Raw genomic sequence first — 25,780 nt, forward strand, 5'->3', positions numbered from 1 at the left:
CCTACTACCCTTCCTTTCCAAAATCCTAGAACGAGTCGTCTACGATCGATGCCTAGAATTCCTTAACTCCCATTCTCTCCTAGACCCCCTCCGATCTGGCTTCCGTCCCCTCCGCTCTACCGAGACTGCTCTCTCTAAGGTCACCCGTGACCTCCTTCTTGCCAAATCCAATGGCTCCTACTCCATTCTGATCCTCCTTGACCTCTCTGCTGCCTTTGACACCGTCGACCATCCCCTCCTCCTCCATACCTTATCTCACCTTGGCTTCACGGACTCTGTCCTCTCCCGGTTCTCCTCTCACCTCTCTGGCCGATCATTCTCGGTCTCCTTCGCTGGAGCCTCCTCCCCCTCCCATCCTTTAACTGTTGGAGTTCCTCAAGGGTCAGTTCTCGGCCCTCTTCTGTTCCCCATTTACACTCACTCCCTCGGTGAACTCATCCGCTCTCACGGCTTTGACTACCATCTCTACTCAGATGACACGCAGATCTACATCTCCGCCCCTGTCCTCTCCCCCTCCCTTCAGGCTCGCATCTCCTCCCGCCTCCGGGACGTCTCCGCCTGGATGTCGGCCCGCCACCTAAAACTCAACATGAGCGAGACTGAGCTCCTCATCTTCCCTCCCAAACCCGGTCCTCTCCCAGACTTCTCTATCACCGTGGATGGCACGACCGTCCTTCCCGTCTCTCAGGCCCGCAATCTCGGTGTCATCCTTGACTCGTCCCTCTCGTTCACCCCACACATCCTATCCGTTACCGAGACCTGCCGGTTTCACCTCTACGATATCGCCAAGATCCGCCCTCTCCTCTCCACCCAAACGGCTACCTTACTATTACGGGCTCTCGTTATATCCCGGCTAGACTACCGTGTCGGCCTTCTCTCTGACCTCCCTTCCTCCTCTCTCGCCCCGCTCCGGTCTATTCTTCACTCCGCCGCCCGGCTCATCTTCCCGCAGAAACGATCTGGGCATGTCACTCCCCTTCTTAAACGACTCCAGTGGTTGCCTATCGACCTCCACTCTGGGCTTCGAGGCTCTCCATCACCTTGCCCCTTCCTACCTCTCCTCCCTTCTCTCTTTCTACCGCCCACCCCGCACGCTCCGCTCCTCCGCCGCCCACCTCCTCGCCGTCCCTCGGTCTCGCCTATCCCGCCGTCGACCCCCCGGGTCGCGTCCTCCCACGGTCCCGGAACGCCCTCCCTCCTCACCTCCGCCAAACTGATTCTCTTTCCCTCTTCCAAACCCTACTTAAAAATCACCTCCTCCAAGAGGCGTTCCCAGACTGAGCTCCTCTTCCCCCTCTACTCCCTCTGCCGTCCCCCCTTTACCTCTCCGCAGCTAAAGCCTCATTTTCCCCTTTTCCCTCTGCTCCTCCACCTCTCCCTTCCCATCCCCACAGCACTGTACTCGTCCGCTCAACTGTATATGTTGATGAATTGTACATCGCCTCGATTCTATTTAGTTGCCATCGTTTTTACGAGATGTTCTTCCCCTCGACGCTGTTTATTGCCATCGTTCTCGTCCGTCCGTCTCCCCCGATTAGACTGTAAGCCCGTCAAACGGCAGGGACTGTCTCTATCTGTTGCCGACTTGTTCATCCCAAGTGCTTAGTACAGTGCTCTGCACATAGTAAGCGCTCAATAAATACTATTGAATTGAAAGCTAAGTGGCGAAACGTTCCCGGAGTCACGCAAATCTCTCTCCTGCTTAGGACCTCGCAACAGTCAACCCACTTGCAAAGTGGACAGGAATCGATTTTTATTTTTAGGAAAGAGCGGCGGTGACACTGTCACCCATGGAGCATGAGATAAAGGATGAGATCCATGAAGGGAAAATCTGAAAAATTTAAAATAGCTCACGTACCGTAGGAATGGTCTATTATTAAGGGAGAAATGTACTTGGAAGGCACAGAATAAACTCTGGTACATTGTACTCTCCGGAGCACTTAGCGTAGTGTTATGCACACAGTGGGCGCTCAATGACCTAGTGGCTAGAGCACGGGCCCCCCACTTGTCTGCTGTGTGAGCTTGGGCAAGTCACTTCACTTCTCTGCATCCTCATCTGTAAAATGGGGACTGAAACTGTGATCCCCATGTGGGATAAGAACTGTGTCCATCCTGCTTTGCTGAGAAGCAGCATGGCTCAGCAGAAAGAGCCTGGGCTTGGGAGTCAGAGGTCATGGGTTCGAATCCCGGCTCTGCCACCTGGCAGCTGCGTGACTGTAGGCAAGTCACAACTTCTCTGTGTCTCGGTAACCTCATCTGTAAAATGGGGATTAAGACTGTGAGCCTCAAGTGGGACAACCCGATTACCCTGTATCTAGCCCGGCACTTAGAACAGTGCTCGGCACATAGTGAGCGCTTAACAACTACCAATGTTATTATTATTATCCACCCCAGTGCTTAGTACAGTGCCTGGCACATAGTAAGTGCTTAACAAATACCAGAATTATTATTAATAGTAATAGTATACTATAGTAAGAATTATTATTAATAGTAATGATAATTTTGGTATTTGTTAAGCACTTGCTTTGTGTCAGGGAGAGTACAATATAACAATAACAAGTGCTTGGAAGAGTATAACAATAAACAGAGACATTTCCTGCCCAGAAGCTCGTACTACCAATTCCAACCTAGAGAAGAGTAAGTCCCATAATAAGGATCCGCCAGGACGGGGAAAATTAAGCTTCCTGAGGGCAAGGATGGTGTCTATTATTTTCATTACCTTATTTAATTTGTTAATGAGATGTACATCACCTTGATCCTATTTATTGTTATTGTTTTAATGAGATGTTCATCCCCTTGATTCTATTTATTGCTATTGTTTTTATCCGTCTCCCCCGATTAGACCGTAAGCCCATCAAAGGGCAGGGATCGTCTCCATCTGTTGCCGATTTGTACATTCCAAGCGCTTAGTACAGTGCTCTGCACATAGTAGGCGCTCAGTAAATACTATTGAATGAATGAATTGTTCTCTCCCAAGCACTTAGTAGAGCACTTTGCAGAGTGGGTGTTCAATACATACTATCAACGGATTGCTGCGAAGCTGAAGTGGACCAGGCTGCCCTTTGCTTCAGCTCTTACGCCTGTGGCCAGGACTAGATGATTCATTCATTCAGTAGTATTTATCGAGCGCTTACTATGTGCAGAGCACTAAGCGCTTGGAACGTACAAATCGGCAACAGATAGAGACGGTCCCTGTCCTTTGACGGGCTTACAGTCTAATCGGGGAGACAGGCAGACAAGAACAATGGCAATAAAACAAGAAGAATGGCAATAAAACAAGAACAGTGGCAATAATGATGATGATCTGATTCACAAGGACCCAGAGGAGAACAGTGAGGTAAAGAGGGGTGGGGGTCCGGAGTGGCCCCGAGAGTTACAGTCTGGGATTCCAAAATGTTCTGGACGTCATCACTATGCCATGCTACCAGATCAAGGCAACACAAAGTATAAAAATAATCATTTCCATACGTGTTAAGTGCCAGACACTGTACTAAGTGCTGGGGTAGACACAAGGTGATCGGGTTGGACACGGTCCGGATATCAGGTAAATCTGGCATCCAAGAGTGTCAGCACGGGCCATCCCTCGGGCTATTTGTGACTGGGGGGTATAATGACCATCCCTAGCAACTGGAAGCCTAGACGATGGGAAATATCTGTGTGAGGGGCGTCTAAATGAATAATGGGAACTTCGAGCCCGGGAGGTGAGCCTGGTGAGAAGGCTAGGAAGAAAAAAGATTTCAAAAGGCGCTATGCTCTTCTTTTTCTGCACCTGACCCACTTTCTGAACGTGGATTCTGGTCTGAGGCAGCCCTGGAGAGAGTCGGGGTGGGGGGGGGGGGAGGATATCAGTGTGTGAATTTGAGGGGGGGGGGGGGGGTCCTGCCTGGCCCCAACTCATTCCTAATCCAGAGGAATCTCAAACTGGAGCAGACTCAGTGTTCCTAGTTTAGCCCAAACAAAACTAGATCTCGTTCACTTTACGATAGCCTCACCACAGCCTTACCATCTAGTTAAGAATCGATGTCCCAGTGATCTTCCAGACTGTGGAGACCTGAAGCAGAGTTTCTTCCAAACCAACTCTCTAACTGTATCTTGTTCTTGACTCTGCTGCTTTTCTCCGCCCTTCACCCCGCGGCCCCCGGCACTTTGCTCCCCTAGCTTGGTATGCCCCCCTCCCCCCCCCCGCCAAATCCAACAGACCAAAATCCTCCCCATAATGAGAGCCCTCCCGAGAGCCCACCTACTCCAACATTTTTCCCAATTCCCAGCTCCCGAGTCAGATTAATCCACGGACCACCGCTGGCATTTCTGTGACTCGACTTTTCGTCTGCACTAACGCGTACGTTCAATCAACCGCCCCGTCAATTATTTACTTTGATTTCTCTGCCTTCCTCGTTAAAAGTACCTTACGGGAAGAGAATAATGTCAATCCCTCGCTTTGTCAGTCGATTAGTGGTATTTATCGAACACTTACCATGTGCAGAGCACTGGACTAAGCACTTGGGAGAGTAAATAGAGTGAGTAGATATGATCCCCGTCCACAAGGAGTTTAGTCTACTGAGGACCGTAGTGTAGTACATAACACCTATTAGGCAATTTATCATATTTCTTGAGCACTTATTGTATGTACAGCCCTGTATTAGGGGTTTGGGAGACTACACTATAAGAGGAAGTTAGAGAAGCAGCGTGGCTCAGTGGAAAGAGCACGGACTTGGGAGTCAGAGGTCATGGGTTCGAATCCCATCTCTGCCACTTAGCCGTGTGACTGTGGGCGAGTCACTTCACTTCTCTGTGCCTCAGTTCCCTCATCTGTAAAATGGGGGTGAAGACTGTGAGCCTCACGTGGGACAACCTGATTCCCCTATGTCTACCCCAGGGCTTAGAACAGCGTTCGGCACATAGTAAGCGCTTAAGAGATACCCACGTCATTATTATTAGGGAGACAGAGTCGGTAGGCACGTTCCCTGGGCACAGTGAGCTGGAGGTCTAGAAGGCTGTTGTTAGTAAAATCATTACTAAATAAAAGTGGGAGCTCAGAAAGTACTAATATGACTACTACTAGTCATAATGGAAACAGCATAGGTTAGTGGAACGAGCGCAGGCCTGGGAGTCAGAGGGCACGGGTTCTAATTCTGGCTCTGCCTTATTTCTCTGTGCCTCGGTTCCCTTCTCTGCAAAAGGGGGACTCAATAGCTGTTCTCCCTCCTGCTTAGACTATGAACCCCATGTGGGACCTGATTAGCTTGTATGTCGTACCCCATGAGAAGCAGTGTGGCTTAGTGGAAAGCGTCAGAGGTCATGGGTTCTAATCCCGGATCCGCTGCTTGCCAGCTGTGTGACTTAATACTAATAATAATAATGATAGTATTTGTTAAGTGCTTACTATGTGCAGAGCACTGTTCTAAGGCCTGGGGTAGACACGGGGCACCAGACTGTCCCACACGAGGCTCACAGTCTTAATCCCCATTTTACAGAGGAGGGAACCGAGGCACAGAGAAGTTAAGTTACTTGCCCACAGTCACCCAGCTGCTGTCAAGTGGCAGAGCCGGGAATCGAACCCATGATCTCTGACTCCCAAGCCCGGGCTCTTTCCACTGAGCCACGCTGCTTAACTTCTCTGTGCCTCAGTTATCTCATCTGTAAAATGGGGATTAAAACTGTGAGCCCCATGTGGGACAACCTGATCACCCTCTATCCCCCCCCCCCAGTGCTTAGAACAGTGCTTTGCACATAGTAAGCGCTTAACAAATACCACGATTATTATTACTACAGTGCTTGGAACATAGAAAGTGCCTAAATAGCACAGGTATTATTATCATTATCATTACTATTGGTACAGTGTGCTGTACTAGGTACTTGGGAAATACAAAATATTCATTCAATAGTATTTATTCAATAGTATTTATTGAGCGCTTACTATGTGCAGAGCACTGTACTAAGCACTTGGAATGTACAAATCGGTAACAGGTAGAGACGGTCCCTGCCCTTCGACGGGCTTCCGGGCTAATGGGGGGGATAATAATAAAGGAACACATCCCCAACCCACAGGGAGCAGTGTGGCTTAGTGGATAGAGCCCGGGCCTGGGAGTCAAAAGGACCTGGATTCTAATCCCGGCTCTGCCACATGTCTACTGTGTGACCTTGGGCAAGTCACTTCACATCTCTGGGCTTCAGTTACCTCATCTGTAAAACAGAGATAAGAGTGTGAACCCCATGTGGGACACGGACTGTGTCTGACCTGATAAACTCGTATCTACTCCAGCTTTTAGAACGGTGTTTGGCCCATAATAAGAACTTAACAAGTACTATTATCATCGTCGTCATCACTACCACCATTTGAAATTTACAAAAGTGTTAATCTTCCACAGGTCTGCCCGGCTGGGGGAGATCAGTCAATCGACGGGGAGGCAGCGTGGCTCAGGGGAAAGAGCCTGGGCTTCGGAGTCAGAGGTCATGAGTTCGACTCCCGGCTCTGCCGCCTGTCAGCTGTGTGACCGTGGGCAAGTCACTTCACTTCTCTGGGCCTCAGTTACCTCATCTGGAAAATGGGGATTAACTGCGAGCCTCACGTGGGACGACCCGATTCCCCCGTATCTCCCCCAGCGCTTAGAACAGTGCTCTGCACATAGTGAGCGCTTAACAAATACCAACATTATTATGGTACTTATTGAGTGCTTACTATGTAGAGAGCACTGTACTAAGCACTTGGAAGATTATAAGAGTTAGCAGCCACATTCCAAGCTCACAGCGAGCTTACGGTCTCGAGTGGGAAACAGATATTAACATAAGTAAATAATTTATCGTATCTAACTTAAAAATATGTACATAAGTGCAAGGGGTGAATATCAAATGCCGAATGTCAAATGCCTGAAAGTCACAGATTTAAAGCTGAGGCAGACTAAAGGGCTGAAATGTGGTGAGGTGGTCTGGTGGAAGAAGTGGAAAGATAGCAACCCTGGGTAAAATCACCACCTCTCTGGCCCTCAGCTTTCTCATCCATAAAATGCGGATTATTACCTTATGAAATGCTTCAACCTCTAAACCAGAGAATGGAGGATAAAGAAAAGAGATCAGAGATAAGAAGCTGAAAATCCTTATACCAAGCCATTATAAGGTAAGATATGAAGACAGAGTGATCTTTGACGGGTATGAGACAAGAGAAAAATGAAAGAACTTTATGAGGATATCTCGGTAAATCGAGAGATAATATACAGCTCGTAAATCTGGTGAAAAATAACAAATTTCAGCAGTGCATAAAGGAGGTTGGGCCCTGGGGTAGAATACGGAGGCACTGAATTCTAGATGACCCAGGAAAAGATTGGTACAATTAGCAAAAAAAATTGCAAGGCCAAAAAGTGAATAGCTAAAGAAAAATAAAACATGACAGGAAAATTATACCACAGTAGTAGCCCTGGTATTAATAGGATTGAAGGAGTCCAAGGGTAATGGAATCAATAGTGATATATTAGACAGCTTAAAATTATACCATTTAATAAACAAGAGATGAATAAATGGAGTTAATTCTTCAAATGGGCCTACCTAAAATTAGATTTCCTTGTAGGAGAATGATTAATTGAACGGTTGAAGGTCCATATGAAAACCATGAGAGCTTCGTAATATGCATATACGATAGGCATATATATCAAGTAGATGCCTCCCGAGAAATTATTTTCATTTTTGAAAATCCGCTGATCCTGACCCTCCCAGGCGAGTGATATCGAGATCAGTAAGACAAGAGAGGACAGTCACCAGCGGAGCGGAGTGACACTGCTAGATGCGGGTGAAGCCACTGCAATCTTATACGTCTAATCGGACTGTCAAAGACTTGCCCATCTATATTTTTTTTTTTAAGCATCAGCTGAGCCAGGTCATGGCATAACGGGCTCGCCTGACTCCGGGGGCCAACTCTGGCTCTTGCACAGTAAATGATTTAAAGAGATAACATTCCAGGACTCAGCAGACTACTTTAGGGCTGGTACTTTTCATTTCTTCATCTATCCGTTCCAGCTAACTTCTCCAGGCCTACAACTCTGCTTTAAACATTTCAAGCGATACATTTGGGTCACTGCCTCCTTGGAAAACAGTGCTTGCTGATGCTTCCATCTACAACACGAGCCAAACTATGGCATTTGCCAAGTCAGATCGAGGGGGAAAGTGGGGCGGGTCTTTCTTAGACTGTAAGCTTCCTGGGGGCAGGGATTATATCTACCAACTCTGTTAGGTCGCACTCTCAGTTTCCTCCTCTATAAAATGGGGATGAGAGAAGCAGCGTGGTTCAGCGGAAACGGCTCCGGCTTGGGAGTCAGGGGTCGCGGGTTCTACTCCCGGCTCCGCCGCTTATCAGCTGTGCGACTTCGGGCAAGTCACTCAACTTCTCTGTGCCTCAGTTACCTCATCTGTAAAATGGGGATTAAGACTGTGAGCCTCACGTGGTTACCCTGTATCTATCCCAGCGCTTAGAACGGTGCTGGGCACATAGTAAGAGCTTAACAAATACCAACATTATTATTCCATCAATGACTGGGGTCAGAGGTTGAAAAAGACAAGGACTACACTGTATTTCATTCTCCCAAAGCTTAATATAGTGCTCTGCACACAGCAAGTGTTCAGTAAAGACCAACTGACTGGGCTTTGGAGTCAGAGGTCATGGGTTCGAATCCTGGCTCGGCCACTTGTCGGCTGTGTGACTGTGGGCGAGTCACTTAACTTCTCGGTGCCTCAGTTACCTCACCTGTAAAATGGGGATTAAGACTGTGAGCCCCACGTGGGACAACCTGATTCCCCTGTGTCTACCCCAGCGCTTAGAACAATGCTCGGCACATAGTAAGCGCTTAACAAATACCAACATTATTATTATTATTATTATTAAAAGGTCTTTATTGAGCATTTACTGTGTGCAGAGCACTGTACTAAGCTCTTGGGAGAGTGCGATAACAGAGTTGGTAGAAATATTCCCTCCCCACAAGCTTACGCGCTTAGGACGACTCCCTCTGCCCCCTCCTTTCTATTTGCTTTCTCGTTGATTTTAATTAAATTAGCAATATTTGCACCTGCCGAGCTCTAGTTAGCCAGGCTTCTGAAAAAAGCCACATAAACCTTGATTTCATTGTGGTGAGTAAAACAGAACCGGTCTGGAAAGAAAACAGAGGTTTCCTCGGCCCACAGGGCAGCTATTTTGAAATGAGCTGAATGAAATAAAGGAGCTGGGTGAATTGAAATCCATCTGCCCTATCCACATCCATCAGCGACCCTCTAGATAACAGGCTGCAAAGTGGGAGAAACAGGTCATTGTGATTTCATGAGCGAATCACAGTCTAACCCTGCTAATCTCTCTCCTCTCCCACCCCCATAGGATTTCCGAATACCCTGGACTAATAAACGTACGCTGCAAAACTGTTTGAAACTTCAAGCCCAGCACTTGAACTTCCCTGAAAATAAATCCCCTCCATTCCATTTTCTTGTTGGTTACGGAAATGAAAGGCTTATCCTCTTATCTAGACTGTAAATTCCTTGTGGGCAAGGAACGTGGCTACCAATTCTGTTATTCCGCACTCTCCGAAGCTAAGAATAACGCTCTGCGCACAGTAAGTGTTCAATAAATACAACTGATCCACCGACCAAAGGGGAAATCGAGTACTTTGAACTCCAGGGGAATTACCATTTTAAAAGAGAAATAATATATATGGTGAATTGATCAGGAGGAGGTCCAGTCATTTAGACAAGTTTTCAACAGCATCTTCTTCACATGAAACTTTTCTCAATCCCAAAAGAAATTCACACATTTCCATCTGCAACAGTGCTCAAAGATAGAAGGAATGATGTAGTGGATAGAGCGTGGGCCTGGGAGTCAGAAGACCTGGGTTCTAATTCTGGTTCTGCCACATACCTCCTGTGAGACCTTGGGCAAGTCATGTCACCTCTCAATACCTCAGTTACCTCGTCTGTAAATTGGACAGTCGATGCCTGATGTCCTTTATTTAGACCGTGAACCCTCTGTGGGACCTATCTTGTATCTAACCCACCGCTTAATACAGTGCTTGGCACATAGTAAGTGCTAAACAAATGCCACAATTTTTATTATTACTATTACATGAACCAGATACTGAGCAAGGGACCTGGAAAACACGTGAATGGGATCTTCTCCTGTCCTTCATTCCCCTTCAAGGAACATGTCAGTCAGAGCTACACATCCAAATTTTAAATTTAACCCTCGGTTTATCGGGAACTGACTGTCCTTGGCCTCTGTTCACTCTTCCCCCTGTTCTCATTTGCTAACTCCCACTTTCTGAATTTATCTACTCCAGGTGCTGTCGAGGCAGGACGTTTTGCTTCTCACTGCACCTCATTTCAGACCTATCTTTCTCTCCCTCTCACTCCCTTCTCTCTCTGCCTCAGGCAATCGGGGGCTCCGGGCGCTGCTCATTAGCTAGGCTCCTCAGGGCCGGTCCTCCTTCATGGCTCTCACATTGCCCTGTAGCTCAGTTTCACTGAATGAGAGCCAACACTGAGCCAGAGAAGCAGCTCGGCCAACCAACGGAACACGGGCCCGGGAGGCCGAAGGAGCTGGGTTCTAATCCCAGCTCTGCCACTTGTCTGTTGTGTGATCTCGTGCCTAAATCACCTCATCTGTAACATGGAGATTGAGATTGTGAACCAGGACAAATAAAAATAACTATTTTTGAGTCAGAGGGAACTTTCCTTCCCCAGGCCTTCGGAGTCGCACTTTTTTTTATGGTATTTGTTTAGTGCTTCCTATGTGCCAGACATTGTACTAAGCACTGGTGTAGATGCAAGATAATCATGGTGGATGCAGTCCATGTCCCACATATTTGCTATTGTTCTTGTCTGTCCGTCTCCCCCGATTAGACCGTAAGCCCGTCAAAGGGCAGGGACCGTCTCTATCTGTTACCGATTTGTCCATTCCAAGCGCTTAGTACAGTGCTCTGCACATAGTAAGCGCTCAATAAATACTATTGAATGAATGAGGGACTGGACTGTGTCCAACCAAATTAGCTTGCATCTACCCCGGTGCTTAGCAGAGTGCCTGGCACATAGTAAGCGTTTAACAAATGCCATAAATAATAATCATGATGATAATAGAAAGATGCTTGCAAAGCTTCCACTGGAAACTCTTCTCCTGGATAACTGAAGTTGGATTCCATCCTAAGCCATGGAGATGAGGGATATTAACATGGATCTGTGACACAATACGAAGCGTTATTCCCCAGCACGACTTTAAAGCTACAACCTCGAGTAGAAGCCGGAGTTTCTTTCTGCAGCAGGGTCTCTAGGTAGCCGTCTTGACGCAGACTGTAAGCTCGTTATGGGCAGGGAATGTTTCCTCTAATTCTGTTGTACTTTCCCAAGCACTCGGTACAGCGCTCTGCACAGAGTAAGTGCTCAATAAATATCATTGATTGATTCATTGATAGCACATAAAACTGTAACCTCAGCAGAAGCACTATCCTGCTCCCTGGGAAAAAAAAAAAATATTCAGTACCAAGCTGCAGACATGAATCGGAGCCAAACAATAATAAATTCTCCCTCAAGACTATGACACCTACTGCTAGATGACTCCAGACAAGAAGAAGGTAAAAGCCTGGGGGAACCATATAAGAAAGCACTTTCATAGTTATGAGTGGAGGGGAAAAATGAATCATAGGATCCTGAACTGTCTTTTTTCCAGAGAGCTTTTCATTTCTCAAGTTTTGTCCCATTAAGTCAATAAAGGTATTTCTCATACCCCCAGACCAAGATTATTGCCTTCTCTTCTCCTCCTTCTCCCAGCCCGTGGCGGGGAACCGCAGTTCAATGTTGTTGTGGGTTCCTAAGGGGTTTTGTTGCGGCGCTAAATCCGTCTGAGCTTCAGGACAACCGACGGGGCCATTTTTTATTGCCGCCTTATTTTAAATCACCAAAAGTTCTCCCTCCTCTCATCTCTCCATTTTTCCAAAGAGCCCGGAACTTAGATGTTCACGAAAAGTGTGCAAATCTAATAAACTACAAATTGCCATGGCTTGATCAGCTCCAGGGTGACCACCTGTGATTGCATTCCACCGGTTAAACACAATATTTTACCAGCCACCCACGGGCTGCCTTCTCTGGTTGGTTCCCATAGGCTTCGACTGGTGGGCAATTAGACCGTAAGCCCGTCAAAGGGCAGGGACCGTCTCTATCTGTTACCGATTTGTCCATTCCAAGCGCTCAGTACGGTGCTCTGCACATAGTAAGCGCTCAATAAATACTCTTGAATGAAATAAATACTATTGAATGAATGGGCACAGCTTCCAATCTATCTGTTGAGCCGAGACTCTGGGATCTGACGCAAAATATTATGTCGGTATTTGTTAAGCGCTTACTATGTGCAGAGCACCGTTCTAAGCGCTGGGGTAGATACAGGGCAAAATACACGCACATTTACGTGTGTGTGTGTGTGTTGGTGCTGAGGGCAGACGGGATCTGATTGGTGGCTCAACCCATTGAATGGTTGCTCAATAAATCCTTAGATCAAGCACCTGACCAAAATCCTACAAGCTTCAAGGACCAGAGAAGGGTGCCAACTCCCAGGCTCCGACTCCCCTAGGCATTTCATTCATTCACTCAATAGTATTTATCGAGCGCTTACTATGTGCAGAGCACTGTACTAAGCGCTTGGAATGGACGAATCGGTAACATTTCCCAAACTGATCTAAATTTCATGCTTGTTTGAGTAAAGGAAAGGAGACGCTGCTAGTGAACTCCGTCCTCTCGTTCCGACTCTCTACTGGGAAGTTCGGAATCACCACCTGCCAATCAGAACTTCCTCATTTGGAATAATAACTGGGAGAGGGGAAGGTTGGAAAGCAGAAGTGGGGGCCAGGAAGAAAAGGATGCGATGAGAAATCAGAACATGGCAAACTCACTGGCCCAAGTTCTGTTTGTTCTGTTCCTTGTGGGCAAGGAATCTGCTGCTTGCTTTTGGCAGCATCGCTCGGTGGAAAGTGCCCGGGCTTGGGAGTCAGAGGTCATGGGTTCTAATCCCCCCTCTGCCACTTATCAGCTGTGGGACCTTGGGCAAGTCACTAAACTTCTCTGTGCTTCAGTTACCTCATCTGTAAAATGGGGATTAAGACTGTGAGCCCCACCTGGGATAACCCGATTACCTTGTAATAATAATGTTGGTATTTGTTAAGCACTTACTATGTGCAGAGCACTGTTCTAAGCGCTGGGGGAGATACAGGGTCAGCAGGTGGTCCCACGAGAGGCTCACAGTTAATCCCCATTTTCCAGATGAGGTAACTGAGGCCCAGAGAAGTGAAGTGACTTGCCCACGGTCACACAGCTGACAAGTGGCAGAGCCGGGATTCAAACCCATGATCTCTGACTCCCAAGCCCGGGCTCTTTCCACTGAGCCACGCTGCTTCCACCTAATGCTTAGAACAGTGCTTGGCTCACATTAAGCACTTAAATGCAATCATTATTATAATTATTATCATCATCACTATAGTCTCCCTGCCCAACTGCCTGCCCGATTCCAGATCGGATGACTCGTGCTGCAAGCACACTCCTTGGTGAGGAAGATTTTCAGGGCTTAACATGTAACAGTTTCCGTTCTCCTTCAAAAGGCTTCCCACAGTCCCCATTTTTTTTTTTAATGGTTTTTGTTAAGAACTTACTATGTGCCAGAGACTGTACTAAGAGCTGGGGTAGCTCCAAGTTAATCAGGTTGCACATAGTCCATGTCTCACATGGAGCTCACAGTCTTAATTTCCATTATACAGATGAGGCAACTGAGTCCTAGAGAAGTGATTTGCCCAAGGTCGCGGAGCGGACAAGCGACGGAGCTGAGATTAGAACCCACGCCCTCTGACTTCCAGGCCTGTGCCTGTAGCCAACGATTCCCATCCCATTTCTCACTTCAGTGGATGAAGCGCATCTTTTCCCGAGCAGCTCGCTCAACAGCAGGCTTGGTTTCTCCAGAGCCAGAACGGAAACTTCATAAGAGGTTCATTGTTTCTTCCTCAACAGCCCTCATCTATTAATAATAATAATAATGTTGGTATTTGTTAAGCGCTTACTATGTGCCGAGCACTGTTCTAAGCGCTGGGGTAGACAGAGGGGAATCAGGTTGTCCCACGTGGGGCTCACGGTCTTAATCCCCATTTTACAGATGAGGGATCTGAGGCACAGAGAAGTTGAGTGACTCGCCCACAGTCACACAGCCGACAAGTGGCAGAGCTGGGATTCGAACTCATGAGCCCTGACTCCAAAGCCCGTGCTCTTTCCACTGAGCCACGCTGCTTCTCAGCGTATTATTGGCCGTGCGGCTGCTTAAGGAGCCCAGTCACCTCAAATTCACCTGGGTCTCTTCAGGTTGGGGCCTTCTGTCACTTCTGCTACAACATGGTTGCCATTTTAGCGAAACTCGCTATTTGGGGAGATGAAACAGTAATTTCCTCCGTCCCTCTAGACTGTAAGTTCACTGTGGGCAGGGACTGTGTCTACCAGCTTGTGGGTGAGTGGAAAGAGCAGGGCCTGGGAGTCCGAGGACCTGGGTGCTAATCCCAGCTCCAGTCCTTATCTGCTTGGTGACCTTAGGCAAGTCACCTCACTTCTCAATACCTGAGTTACCTCAACCGTAAAATGGGGATTAAGACTGTGAGCCATACGTGGGACAGGAATTGTGTCCAAACCGATTATCTTGTAACTACCCCAGTGCTTAGCGTACAGTAAGCACTTAAATACCACAGAAACTGTTATATTCTACTCTCTCCCAAGTGCTCAGTAGGGTGCTCTGCACACAGTAAGCCCTTAATAAATACGATAGATCGATTCTAGCATCCATGCTACACAGAAAGACAAAAGCATCGGGCTGAAAAATGAGGGATCCTTAAAACAGTTCCATATTAGGCCTCTCCCTTTCTGGCATCTGAACATTTTAGTTTCTGGACAGGAGGGTTGTGAGAAGCAGCACGGCGCGTGGATGGATGGAGCACGGGCCTGGGAGTCAGAAGGCCCTGGGTGGTAATCCTAGCTCCACCCCTTGTCCGTGTGACCTTGAGCAAGTCGCTTTACTTTTCTGAGCCTCAGTTACCTCATCTGTTAAATGGGGATTCAGACTGAGAGCCCAAGTGACTCATGAACTGTGTCCAACCTGATTAGCGTCTGTCGACCCCAGTGCTTAGTGCAGTGAATGGCACATAGTAAGCGCTTAACAAATACCTTAAAAAGGGGGGTTGAGCTAGGGGTTGACCCTCTGCTACACTAACACTGAGTAGTAAGAGCAGGTAGGGGAACTAAAAGTGTAAGGGAGAGCTTACTAAAATGGTCCCTATATGGTCAAAGTGAAACAGAGTTATTATCTGAATTTTTTTGATAACTAATGTTGGAAAAAATATTAAAAAATGAATTTAAAAAAAAGAGGGTCTGGGACCCAAATCTGGGACCCTTTCTTATCCAGGCTACAATATTAATGAGTTCAGCAGCCTGCGAAAAAAATGTATTTAAAAAAAAAAGAAGTTCAGAAACACCCCCCTCCTCCAACCCCCAAAATTATACTTAAGGCTTCCATTCTCTCCTTTCCACCATTATATTTCATCTAGAAGACACACAAAATATGCTTTATGCAGAGTTACTCTGTGACAGGTCATTTCAAATCTCCAGATTTGGACTTCTCCTAGCCCCGATGTTGACCATACAATATACGGCTCCTCCCATACGATGTGATGAGGCTCCTCACACGCCCCTTGACATGAATTCAAAGGAGAAAAAAAATCCAAGGATATAGATATATTAGTTGCTATATGTGTATTTATATCTGCTCTTCATAGTACAAGGTGCCACCACTGATGGCAAAATTCTAGACTATAAACTAGTTGTAGGCAGGGAACGTGTCAGCTAATTCAGTTGTATTGTACTCTCCCAAGTGCTTAGGACAGTGCTCTGCACATAGTAAATGCTCAGTAAATACCACTGATTGATGTGAGATTGAAAAAATCAATACAAGACCCAATCTCGTCTGCACTGACTGTCGTCTTAAGCCGTCAAGTCACCTTTGACTGCAATCGTTCTGGTAGTTTTCTTGGTAAAAATAAGAACGTTGCTATTTGTGAAGCACTTACTATGTGCAGAGCACTGTTCTAAGCGCTGGGGTAGCCACAGGGGAATCAGATTGTCCCACGCGAGGCTCACGGTCTTCATCCCCATTTTACAGATGAGGGAACTGAGGCCCAGAGAAGTGAAGTGACTCGCCCACAGTCACCCAGCTGCTGACAAGTGGCAGAGCCACGTCTACCAACTCTATTAATAATGTTATCATTTGTTAAGCGCTTACTATGTGCCGAGCACTGTTCTACGGGCTGGGGTAGACACAAGGGAATCGGGTTGTCCCAGGTGGGGCTCACAGTCTTAATCCCCATTTTACAGATGAGGTAACTGAGGCACCCCGAAGTGAAGTGACTTGCCCCAAGTCACACAGCTGACAAATGGCCGAGCCGCCATTCGAACCCGTGACCTCTGGCTCCCGAGCCCGTGCTCTTTCCACTGAGCCACGCTCCTTCTCTAATCAAACACTTCAACAACAAAATAAATAGGGTAAAAAATAATATATACGAATGAGCATTTAAAATAAAAATCAAATACAAAATAAATCCAATAAATAAAAAAAAAAAATACAGAAGTGGTTCACCATCGCACAGTAAACCCGAATCTTCACCCTGGACTCTCTTCCGCGCCAGCTCAGGGGAGTTTAGACTTGGAGCAGATGGCCCTTCCCTCGCTAGCCCACTGCTCAAGCTAGAAATGGAATGGGTAAGCAGAGCCCTAAACACTGTACTAATCATACAATACTGTTATATTGTATTCTCCCGAGAGTTTAGCACAGTGCTCTGCACACAGTAAGTGCTCAATAAATGCCACTGACTGAATGACTGATTGAAAAAAGGTCAACATGTTTCCCCGGCCTGTTTTTTGGCAGGATCTGCCCCTGGAAATCGCTCACGTGATTATTTATAATAATCATAATAATACTTGTTAGACTTTTACTAAGTGCCAGGTGTTGGACTAAGCGGTGGGATGGATACAAGCAGATCAGGGGACACAGTGAAGCGCTTAACAAATACCAACAAGGGGAAGCAGCGCGGCTTAGTGGAAAAGAGCCTGGGCTTCGGAGTCACAGGTCATGAGTTCGACTCCCGGCTCTGCCACTTGTCGGCCGGGTGACTGTGGGCGAGTCACTCCACTTCTCTGGGCCTCAGTTCCCTCATCTGGAAAATGGGGATGAAGACCGGGAGCCTCACGTGGGACCACCTGATGACCCTGGATCTCCCCCAGCGCTTAGAACAGTGCTCGGCACATAGTGAGCGCTTAACAAATCCCAACGTTATTATTAGTACAGTGCACCGCGCACAGTGAGCGCTCAATAAATCCGAATGAATGAATGAATGAAAGGCTGAGTGAGTGGATGAATGGAGGCCCCGGGCATTACCGTGCCGTGTTCCCGCCTGCCCGTAGGGGGCGTGCGTGGCCGAGCTCCGTTGCCAGGGCAACGGGGCCGGCGGAGCGGCAAGGCGCAACTTGCGCGCAAACCTCTCCTCCTCGGGATAATGATAATAATGTTGGTATTTGTTAAGCGCTTACTACGTGCAGAGCACTGTTCTAAGCGCTGGGGGAGATACAGGGTCATCTGGTCGTCCCACATGAGGCTCACAGTCTTAATCCCCATTTTACAGATGAGGGAACTGAGGCACAGAGAAGTCGCAAACGCTTCCCCCTCGGGCTGCACCACGAGCTCACCTCCTCCGGGAGGCCTTCCCAGACTGAGCTCCCCCTTCCCTCCGCTCCTCCTCCCCTCCCCTCCTCTCAGCACTGTGCTCATTTGTATATATTATTTATTACCCTATTTATTTTGTTAACGAGGTGTCCATCCCCTTCACTCTATTTATTTTGATGATGTCTTGTTTTTGTTTTGTTCTCTTTTGCTTTGCCCTCTGTCTCCCCCGTTTATTAATAATAATAATAATAATAATGTCGGTATTTGTTAAGCGCTTACTATGTGCCGAGCACCGTTCTAAGCGCTGGGATAGCTACAGGGCAATCAGGTTGTCCCACGTGAGGCTCACAGTTAATGCCCATTTTACAGATGAGGTAACTGAGGCCCAGTGAAGTGACTTGCCCACAGTCACGCCCTGACAAGAGGCGGAGCTGGGATTCGAACCCATGACCTCTGACTCCCAAGCCCGGCCTCTTCCCACTGAGCCACGTGAGCTCGTCACTGGGCAGGGATTGTTGCTGTCTGTGGCCGAATTGTACATTCCAAGCGCCTAGTACAGTGCTGTGCACATAGTAAGCGCTCAATAAATACTACTAAATGAATGAATGAAGCCCTGTTTCCAGACAAGCACGCCGTCCCGCAGCGGGCACCGCAGAGAGTGAGGCCTTCTCTAGCTAGCCCCTTTAGGAAGCAACTTCCCCGGGCTCCTCCTGCTCAGCTTGGGGGAGAAATGCTCCTGGGTCGACGTGCTGCCCATCCGATTCCTGCCTCGCTCCGGGAAGGAAGGGCTCAGAGTTGAGCTTTCTTCTCCGGCTCGGGAGGCGGAACTTGGAAAACGCTCTCCTTCTTAACCCTCACCCGCTCCCCGCCGCAAGCAAGGCCCAGAGGGGGCCCCATTCTGCTCGACTGGAGCATAATAGAAAATTGGAAAACAGCTCCTTATTAAGGAAGAGTAGGATTTGTTCCATTGAGTCCGACACACGCAGCAGGATGAAATAATTATTTATCCTATTGGTTTCTTTTCTCGGACTACCAATATCTTCAACCAATGAAGAGTCAAACAAGAACATTACCTCACCGAGGAGGCCGCTCATTGGCACATCGTTCCTGGAAGGCTGAACTCTGATTGTAATTGTTTAAAATCCATCCCCACAGGCCCGAGGATGGGGATTGATCTCTAGGAACCCAACCTGCATAAATGCGGGCACTGAATGCTTTCGCGCCTGGACGAGTACACCGTGACCCCAATTTAGCCCCAAGGACGATGGCTAACACACAACACGGCTGGTTCCAGACCAGAGGGGGGGAGGTGTCGGCATAGGAGTACAGGGAAAACAACATCGGCGGCCTTTTTAGAACAGTTTTCAGGGATCACCAAAATATCTGAATTATAATGGAGAGAATTAGGTCTGTGCTAAAGGTCTAATTGAAAAATCGCCTCCTCTTCATTGCAGATAAAATTCATTTGCCTTTCTTCTCAAAGAACAAACCATTAGGTCATCTCCTATGTAGGAAGAGTAGCTATGGACATGGTAGACCATTGCCAGGAGCGAAAAGGGTACAGAAGGGTGAGATGCCCCTGAGTATTCGAATTCTCAATCCCAGTTCACGATGACACATTATTTTGAGGATCAACTGGCCACTAAACTGAGGGGAAGCCTCGAATCCCCAACTCTGGGGCAGAGGGGCCAGCTTTGTGTTCATTATGAAGCTCTGCCTTGGTGAGACATTCATCGCCAACCCTAACTTAACCAGAGTTGTTCAGAATTCAGCTCAGCTCAAAAACGCTTAAAGATCCGGGTGCGTTCTCCCGCAAATGAATCCGGTTCCGACCGACTGCCTGCACTGGCCCAAATGCAAGAAAGACATAGATGATTACAAATTTAATCTCTCACGACCATCTAGAATTAGAAAAGCATTATTTCAGGAGGAAACAAAGAGTCTTTCAAAAGCAGTGACACTACCCAGAGGCATCTTCTGTCCTCTTTGCCTGATGATTGACTGTGATGGCCTGGCTGGGAGAAGTGCTTTCATATTCCACTCCAACCTTCCATTTTTCCCAACCAAATGATTTCTGAACTGCAATCCCTTCACCCCAGGGATTCACTGCACTGCTTTCTGTGAAGGAAAAAAAAAGCCTAACCCAAAGAATAATTTTTGAAATCTAAACACTCCAGGGAAATACTTTTCCTTTTTGCCGTTATTCATGAGGCCTTAAACTCAACTCAAGAAACGAGAGAGTTTAAAGACAAAATGGAAAGTGTTTAGCCCTGGAGGCCTGATGACAGTGCAGGAGGAGAATCCTAGGGCCAGTTACCCTGATAAGTGGTAGGAGAAACTCCAGTGGCTTCAGAAAAGTTATGGTACCACATTTACTTGGGCAATTGCCCCATTCTTTTGCAACACTGCTATTCAATTAACCAATCGAGTTTATTGCTTGCTTACGGTACCGCAGAACACTGTATTAAGTGCTGGGGAGAGTTTAACCTAATATAACAGACACATTTCCTGCCTAGAACAAGTTTGCGCGGGATCAGAGAAGAAGCCTAGTAAGGGGAGCAAAAGAAGAAGGAAGAAGTTAGCGGAATATAAAAGGGTATTTGAGATGGAGTCTTGCTTCTAGTGCACTCTCAAGTGCTGCCTACAGCAAACCCTCCAAGAATTAATCCCCCTTCCCTACTTCCTCCCCCACAACACCCATTTCAAAGAAGAAAATCCCCATTGGTATAAGCTGAATCTGCTATGTTAATATGCTCTGACCTTTCTCCTCTCCCTACCCTGGTGTGGTCCGCTATTGCTATTTATGATTGTGGTACAAAAAATAATCTTTTATTTCCTCTCAAAAATTGGTTTGGCAGTAAACATGCAGTCAAGGCAATTAAGTGGGTAAATGTGGTATTTATCATCCTGCCCCAAGCACTGGGGTTAGTGGAAGATAACCAGACCAGATGCTGTCCCTATCCCACACAAGTCTCAGTGTAAGAGGGAGGGAGAACAAGTATCTTATCCCGCTTTCAGAGATGACGAGACCAGTCACCAAGGTGATGTGAACTTGCCCAGAGTTACCTACAGGCCAGTGGCAGTGCAAGAAATAAAACCCAAGTTCTCTAACTCCCAGTCCTATAGTGTCCTTATTATAATAATCGTTATTATTATTATCCTTCCCAATAGACCCTGCTCTTCTGGAAAGCTGGGGTTTCACCCAGAGGCATCTCTCTTCATGGCTGATCTACCTAAGGCTATACTTCGGCGACGCTCTAATGTGCTCCTTCTCTGAACAGCTCCCCTTCCAAGGGAAAACAAAGTCACAGGTTCCTGTCTCCTCTTCAAGAGGCATCTCCATGATAAATCCTATTTGTCTATTTGCAACCCAAATCCTCTGTTCTCTACCTAGTATATTGATCAACCCTGTAGCTGCTTTGGTGCTGTGAGTTCTAATCAAGCACTTACTAAATTGCTGTGTGCCGAGTAAGTGCTCAGTGAATGAATTGATTGACGGTAACCCAAGGCCCATCCCTGGCTTCTCTTCTCCTCGCTTCTTTCTCTTTGTTTTAGTTTGAGAATCCATAAACTAAATAACTCCATGCTTCATTTTATAGCTTTTGACTGGATCATGTCTACCAACTCTATTGTCTTGTGCTCTCTTAAGTGCTTAGTACAGTGTTCTGCACACGAATCAATGGTCACTCAACTCCAATTTCCCTCAAAGTAGCGCTAGGCACCTGTGCCCTATTCTCTGATGATAGTGATGTGAGGCACTTTATTCTGCAGTGGAAGAGAAGGATGGGGAAAGGAAATTGTGACAAGGTTCCTAATTAGGAACATCTCTTCTAAAGTCTACCTGGATTCCTGCTCAGGAAAGACAATAATAATAATAATGATGTTGGTATTTGTTAAGCGCTTACTATGTGCCGAGCACTGTTCTAAGCGCTGGGGGAGATACAGGGTAATCAGGCTGTCCCACGTGAGGCTCCCGGTCTTAATCCCCATTTTCCAGATGAGGTAACTGAGGCACAGAGAAGTCAAGTGACTTGCCCACAGTCACCCAGCCGCCAAGTGGCGGAGCCGGGATTCGAACCCCTGACCTCGGCCTCCCGAGCCCTTGCCACTGAGCCACGCTGCTTCTCTAAGGAAAGGTTGTGAGGAGAGCGGTATTAAAGTTTCCTTACTGGGTGAAGGTGAACGTGCGATGGTGTCTGTACTACAAATGTGAGGCTGTCACAAGATGTTCCCGGACATCAATTTGGAGGAAATAGGGTTATAAGAAGAGATAGTCTATTTGCAAATATCCTTCCCCGGTCTCTTTTTTGCCAGTCACCCGGGGGGCCAGCGGAAAGAAAGGGGATGGATTCATTCATTCAGGTCATATTTATTCACGGATCCAACCGACGCTGCTCCTGGCTGCCAAGGGAAAATCCTAATTAACGGTCTCCCTATCCCACACGCAAAGCAGTGGTTTCTGATCTTCTCATAGCCGTCCTGTTTTTTTTTTTTTCCACAAGGAGATCCCACGGGAAGTAAGAAGGATTCGCAATCTCTTCCGGAACGAGAGGAAGACCAACACTTTAGCAACAGGTTAAGAACTACGGGCAGATAGAATCCATTTGTCAGTCGGCTTCTTACTGTGGGCGGACCACTGTACCAAGCGCTTAGGAGGGCGCGGTGCGTAATAGAGAAGCAGCGCGGCTCGGTGGAGAGAGCCTGGGAGTCAGAGGTCATGGGTTCAAATCCCCGCTCGGCCATCTGTCAGCTGTGTGACTTTGGGCGAGTCGCTTCACTTCTGGGTGCCTCAGTGACCTCATCTGTAAAATGGGGATTAAGACTGTGAGCCCCACGTGGGACAGCCCGATTCCCTTGTGTCTACCCCAGCGCTTAGAACAGTGCTCGGCACATAGTAAGCGCCGAACAAATGATAACATCATTAATAGAGCTGGTAGACGCATTCCCTGCGTCTATTCCACCAGAGAAGCAGCGTGGCTCAGTGGCGTGAGCACGGGCTTGGGAGGCAGAGGTCACGAGTTCGAGTCCCGGCTCTGCCACTTGTCAGCTGGGTGACTGGGGGCGAGTCGCTTCACTTCTCGGGGCCTCAGTTCCCTCATCTGGAAAATGGGGCTTAACCGGGAGCCTCACGCGGGACGACCCGATGACCCTGTGTCTCCCCCGGCGCTTAGAACGCTGCTCTGCACAGAGTAAGCGCTTAACAAGTACCGACATCATCATCACCTGGGCTTGCCCCATTCATTCTCCTCTTTCCCCCCTTTTCCTCTCCACGAGAGAGAGAGAAGTAGTGGACATCTAGTTCTACCTGCCATGATCCGTGGGTCGGTTGGCCCTCCCCTCGCTTAGCCCCACATCTCATTACCCATCTCCATACGCCGCCTCGTTTTCTTCTGCTTCCGATTTTTAACCCGGCTGTAAGGGACCCAAGCAGACCCATTTCCCTCCTCCCAGCCTCACCGCCTCTGGGCCTCTCGGTTGATCGCCCCGCCGACCCATCCCTTCCTACTCAATCGAGCAATTCTACTACTGAGCGCTCGCTATGTGCAGAGCACCCAACACTCGGGAGGGCGCGAGATAAGGGACTCGACGGTCACGTTCCCGGACCACAGTATTGACCAAACGCAGTCGCCTTTTACATTAGGTTAACGAAGCGATGGGGGATCTACCGTGTAGTCAAGGGACAGTGTTTTCTCTCCGGGAGCATCAGACCTAAGCATGGTGCAGTGAGGATAAAATAGAAAAAGAAAAAAAAAAAAACCAGCCAGGAAGAAATGCAGGAAGCTTTAGAAGCCTGCAGATCAATCCCCTGTGCGGATACTCTTACCGGGCCGCCTGGCTCTGCCGATTGGGGTGGTCCCTGATTCCCTGCTTCGCTCTTCCCCCACACAAAACTGCGAGCTCCTTCCTCGGCTTCACATTCCCAGCACACTGAGCAGGCTGCCGTCATCCCCTTCTCTTAGCTCCCTGCCTCCCCATTGGCTCAAGCCTTCCAGAAAAGTCAATTAAGCCCCTCCCTGGGATTACATTACCCCAGGAGCTGGACGCATAATTCAGTGAAACAACTGGTTGGCAGACTCCGGATCCCAGAGTTACCACCAACCTGCTGGTGTGTGATTTTTTTTTTTTTGCCCCCGGTTGTCACCACTGAATGTGGGTTTGGGAAGTAGCCAGATTTTAGCTAGGGGGAGGGGGGAGGAGGGGAGTGAGTGCGTGTGTGTGTGTGAGAGAGAGAAAGTGCAAAAGATGCCTTTGACATCAGCCCCCTTATCTCTCTTAAAATGGATCATTCGGACCCCTCCTCGGTAGCACAGAGTGAGGTTGGTGCAGGGAAAAGGGAAGCCAGAGAGAAAAAAAAAAAGTGAGGCTGAAGTAATTCTACCCTGACTAATTCCGGATTTAACTTTTCCCCTCCTCCCTTTCACTTTCTCTAGGGAGGCAAGCAGATTTTTAACTCAGACTTTAGCAAGGGGACGACCTGACCCCACCCTTCAGAAAGTATTCTACTGCCGTATTTAGGAGCGGAATAATAATAATGATTGTATCTGTTAAGTTCTTACGATGTGCCAAGCATCGGTCTAAACATTGGGGGAGGCACAAGGTAATCGGGTTGTCCCTCGTGGGGCTCACAGTCTTTATCCCCATTTTACAGGTGAGGTAACCGAGGTGCGGAGAAGTCGTGACTACCCCAATGTCACCCAGTAGACAAGTGGCAGAATGGGGATGAGAACCCATGACACGGGTTTTGGAGTCAGACGGTCATGGGTTCGAATCCCGGCCCGGCCACTTGTCAGCTGTGTGACTTTGGGCAAGTCGCTAAACTTCTCGGTGCCTCGGTTCCCTCACCTGTAAAATGGGGATTAAGACCGTGAGCCCCACGTGGGACAACCTGACTCCCCTGTGTCTACCCCAGCGCTTAGAACAGTGCTTGGCACATAGTAAGCGCTTAACAAATACCAACGTTATTATTATTATTATGACGCTGACTCTCAAGTCCGTGCTCTTTCCACTGAGCCATGCATAGCTTGGAGACAAAAAACTCACGAATGAGGCCCCATTAGAATATTAGTTTTGAAGGAGTAAAAAGCATGAGCAAGAGCAAAACAGTAGTAGAGAAGGGAGAGGTAAAGAATAGTAAGCAGACATTATGGTATTTATTAAGTACCTACTTTGTACTAAGCATTTATACACCATCTTATCAAGAGGTAGATGATTAATGGAGAGCCTTGAAGTTCCCCGTTTTCGCTCTGAGAGGTATTTTGAGGTTAGGAGCTGTGTGTTCTAAATATCATTTTAAGAAAAAGATATATCCGGTTGTGTATCGATTAGACTGAAGAAGGGAGGCATTTGAGATGAAACTAGTAAGAAGGTTGTTTTGGCAATCCAGCCAAGTGATGAGGATTTGAAGCAAAGTTGCAGTAGCAAAGATGGAAAGAAAAGTGCAGATCTGTGAATTTTTATCGAGGGAGGACTGAGAAGTTGTTTAAAACTCAGATTGAGGTTTCTCTTTTTTTATGGTATTGGTTAAGAATGAACTATGTGTCAGGTACTGTGCTAAGCCCTGGGGTAGATACCACCTAATCAGATTAGACTGTAAGCCCGTCAAACGGCAGGGACTGTCTCTATCTGTTGCCAACTTGTTCATCCCAAGCGCTTAGTACAGTGCTCTGCACATAGTAAGCGCTCAATAAATACTACTGAATGAAAGATTGGATGGGCACCGTCCACGTCCCACATGGGGCTCATGGTCTCAATCCCCATTTTACACATGAGGTAACTGGATCACAGAGACATTAGGCCACTTTCCCAAGGCGACACAGCAGATAAGTGGCAGAGCTGGGGTTAGAAACCGGTTCTTTCCGACTGCCAGGCCTATGCTCTATCCACTAGACCACGCTGCTTCTTGGTCTCTCGCCTTCAGAGATGACGTCCATGTTGAGCCTTTCTGTGACAGGGAAGATGGTGGCAAATGATGGGGAAGTTAGGAAAGGCACTGGATCAGAGTCAAGGTAGATTTCAGCTTTTGACCTTCGA

The 25,780-nt window shown here is 47.6% G+C and overlaps 1 protein-coding gene across 1 annotated transcript in view; it reads right to left on the reverse strand.

Annotated features, from left to right (window-relative positions):
• Nucleotides 1-23,680, reverse strand: part of SYN3 (synapsin III) — a 337,780-nt gene extending 314,100 nt beyond the window's left edge. Inside the window, exon 1 of the mRNA XM_029078852.2 lies at nucleotides 23,574-23,680. The gene's annotated coding sequence lies outside the window, so the exon portion shown is untranslated. The remainder of the gene's footprint in view (nucleotides 1-23,573) is intronic.
• Between the last annotated feature and the right edge of the window lie 2,100 nt (nucleotides 23,681-25,780).

This window comes from Ornithorhynchus anatinus, chromosome 14 (assembly GCF_004115215.2).
Source record: "Ornithorhynchus anatinus isolate Pmale09 chromosome 14, mOrnAna1.pri.v4, whole genome shotgun sequence".
Classification (NCBI taxonomy): domain Eukaryota; kingdom Metazoa; phylum Chordata; class Mammalia; order Monotremata; family Ornithorhynchidae; genus Ornithorhynchus; species Ornithorhynchus anatinus.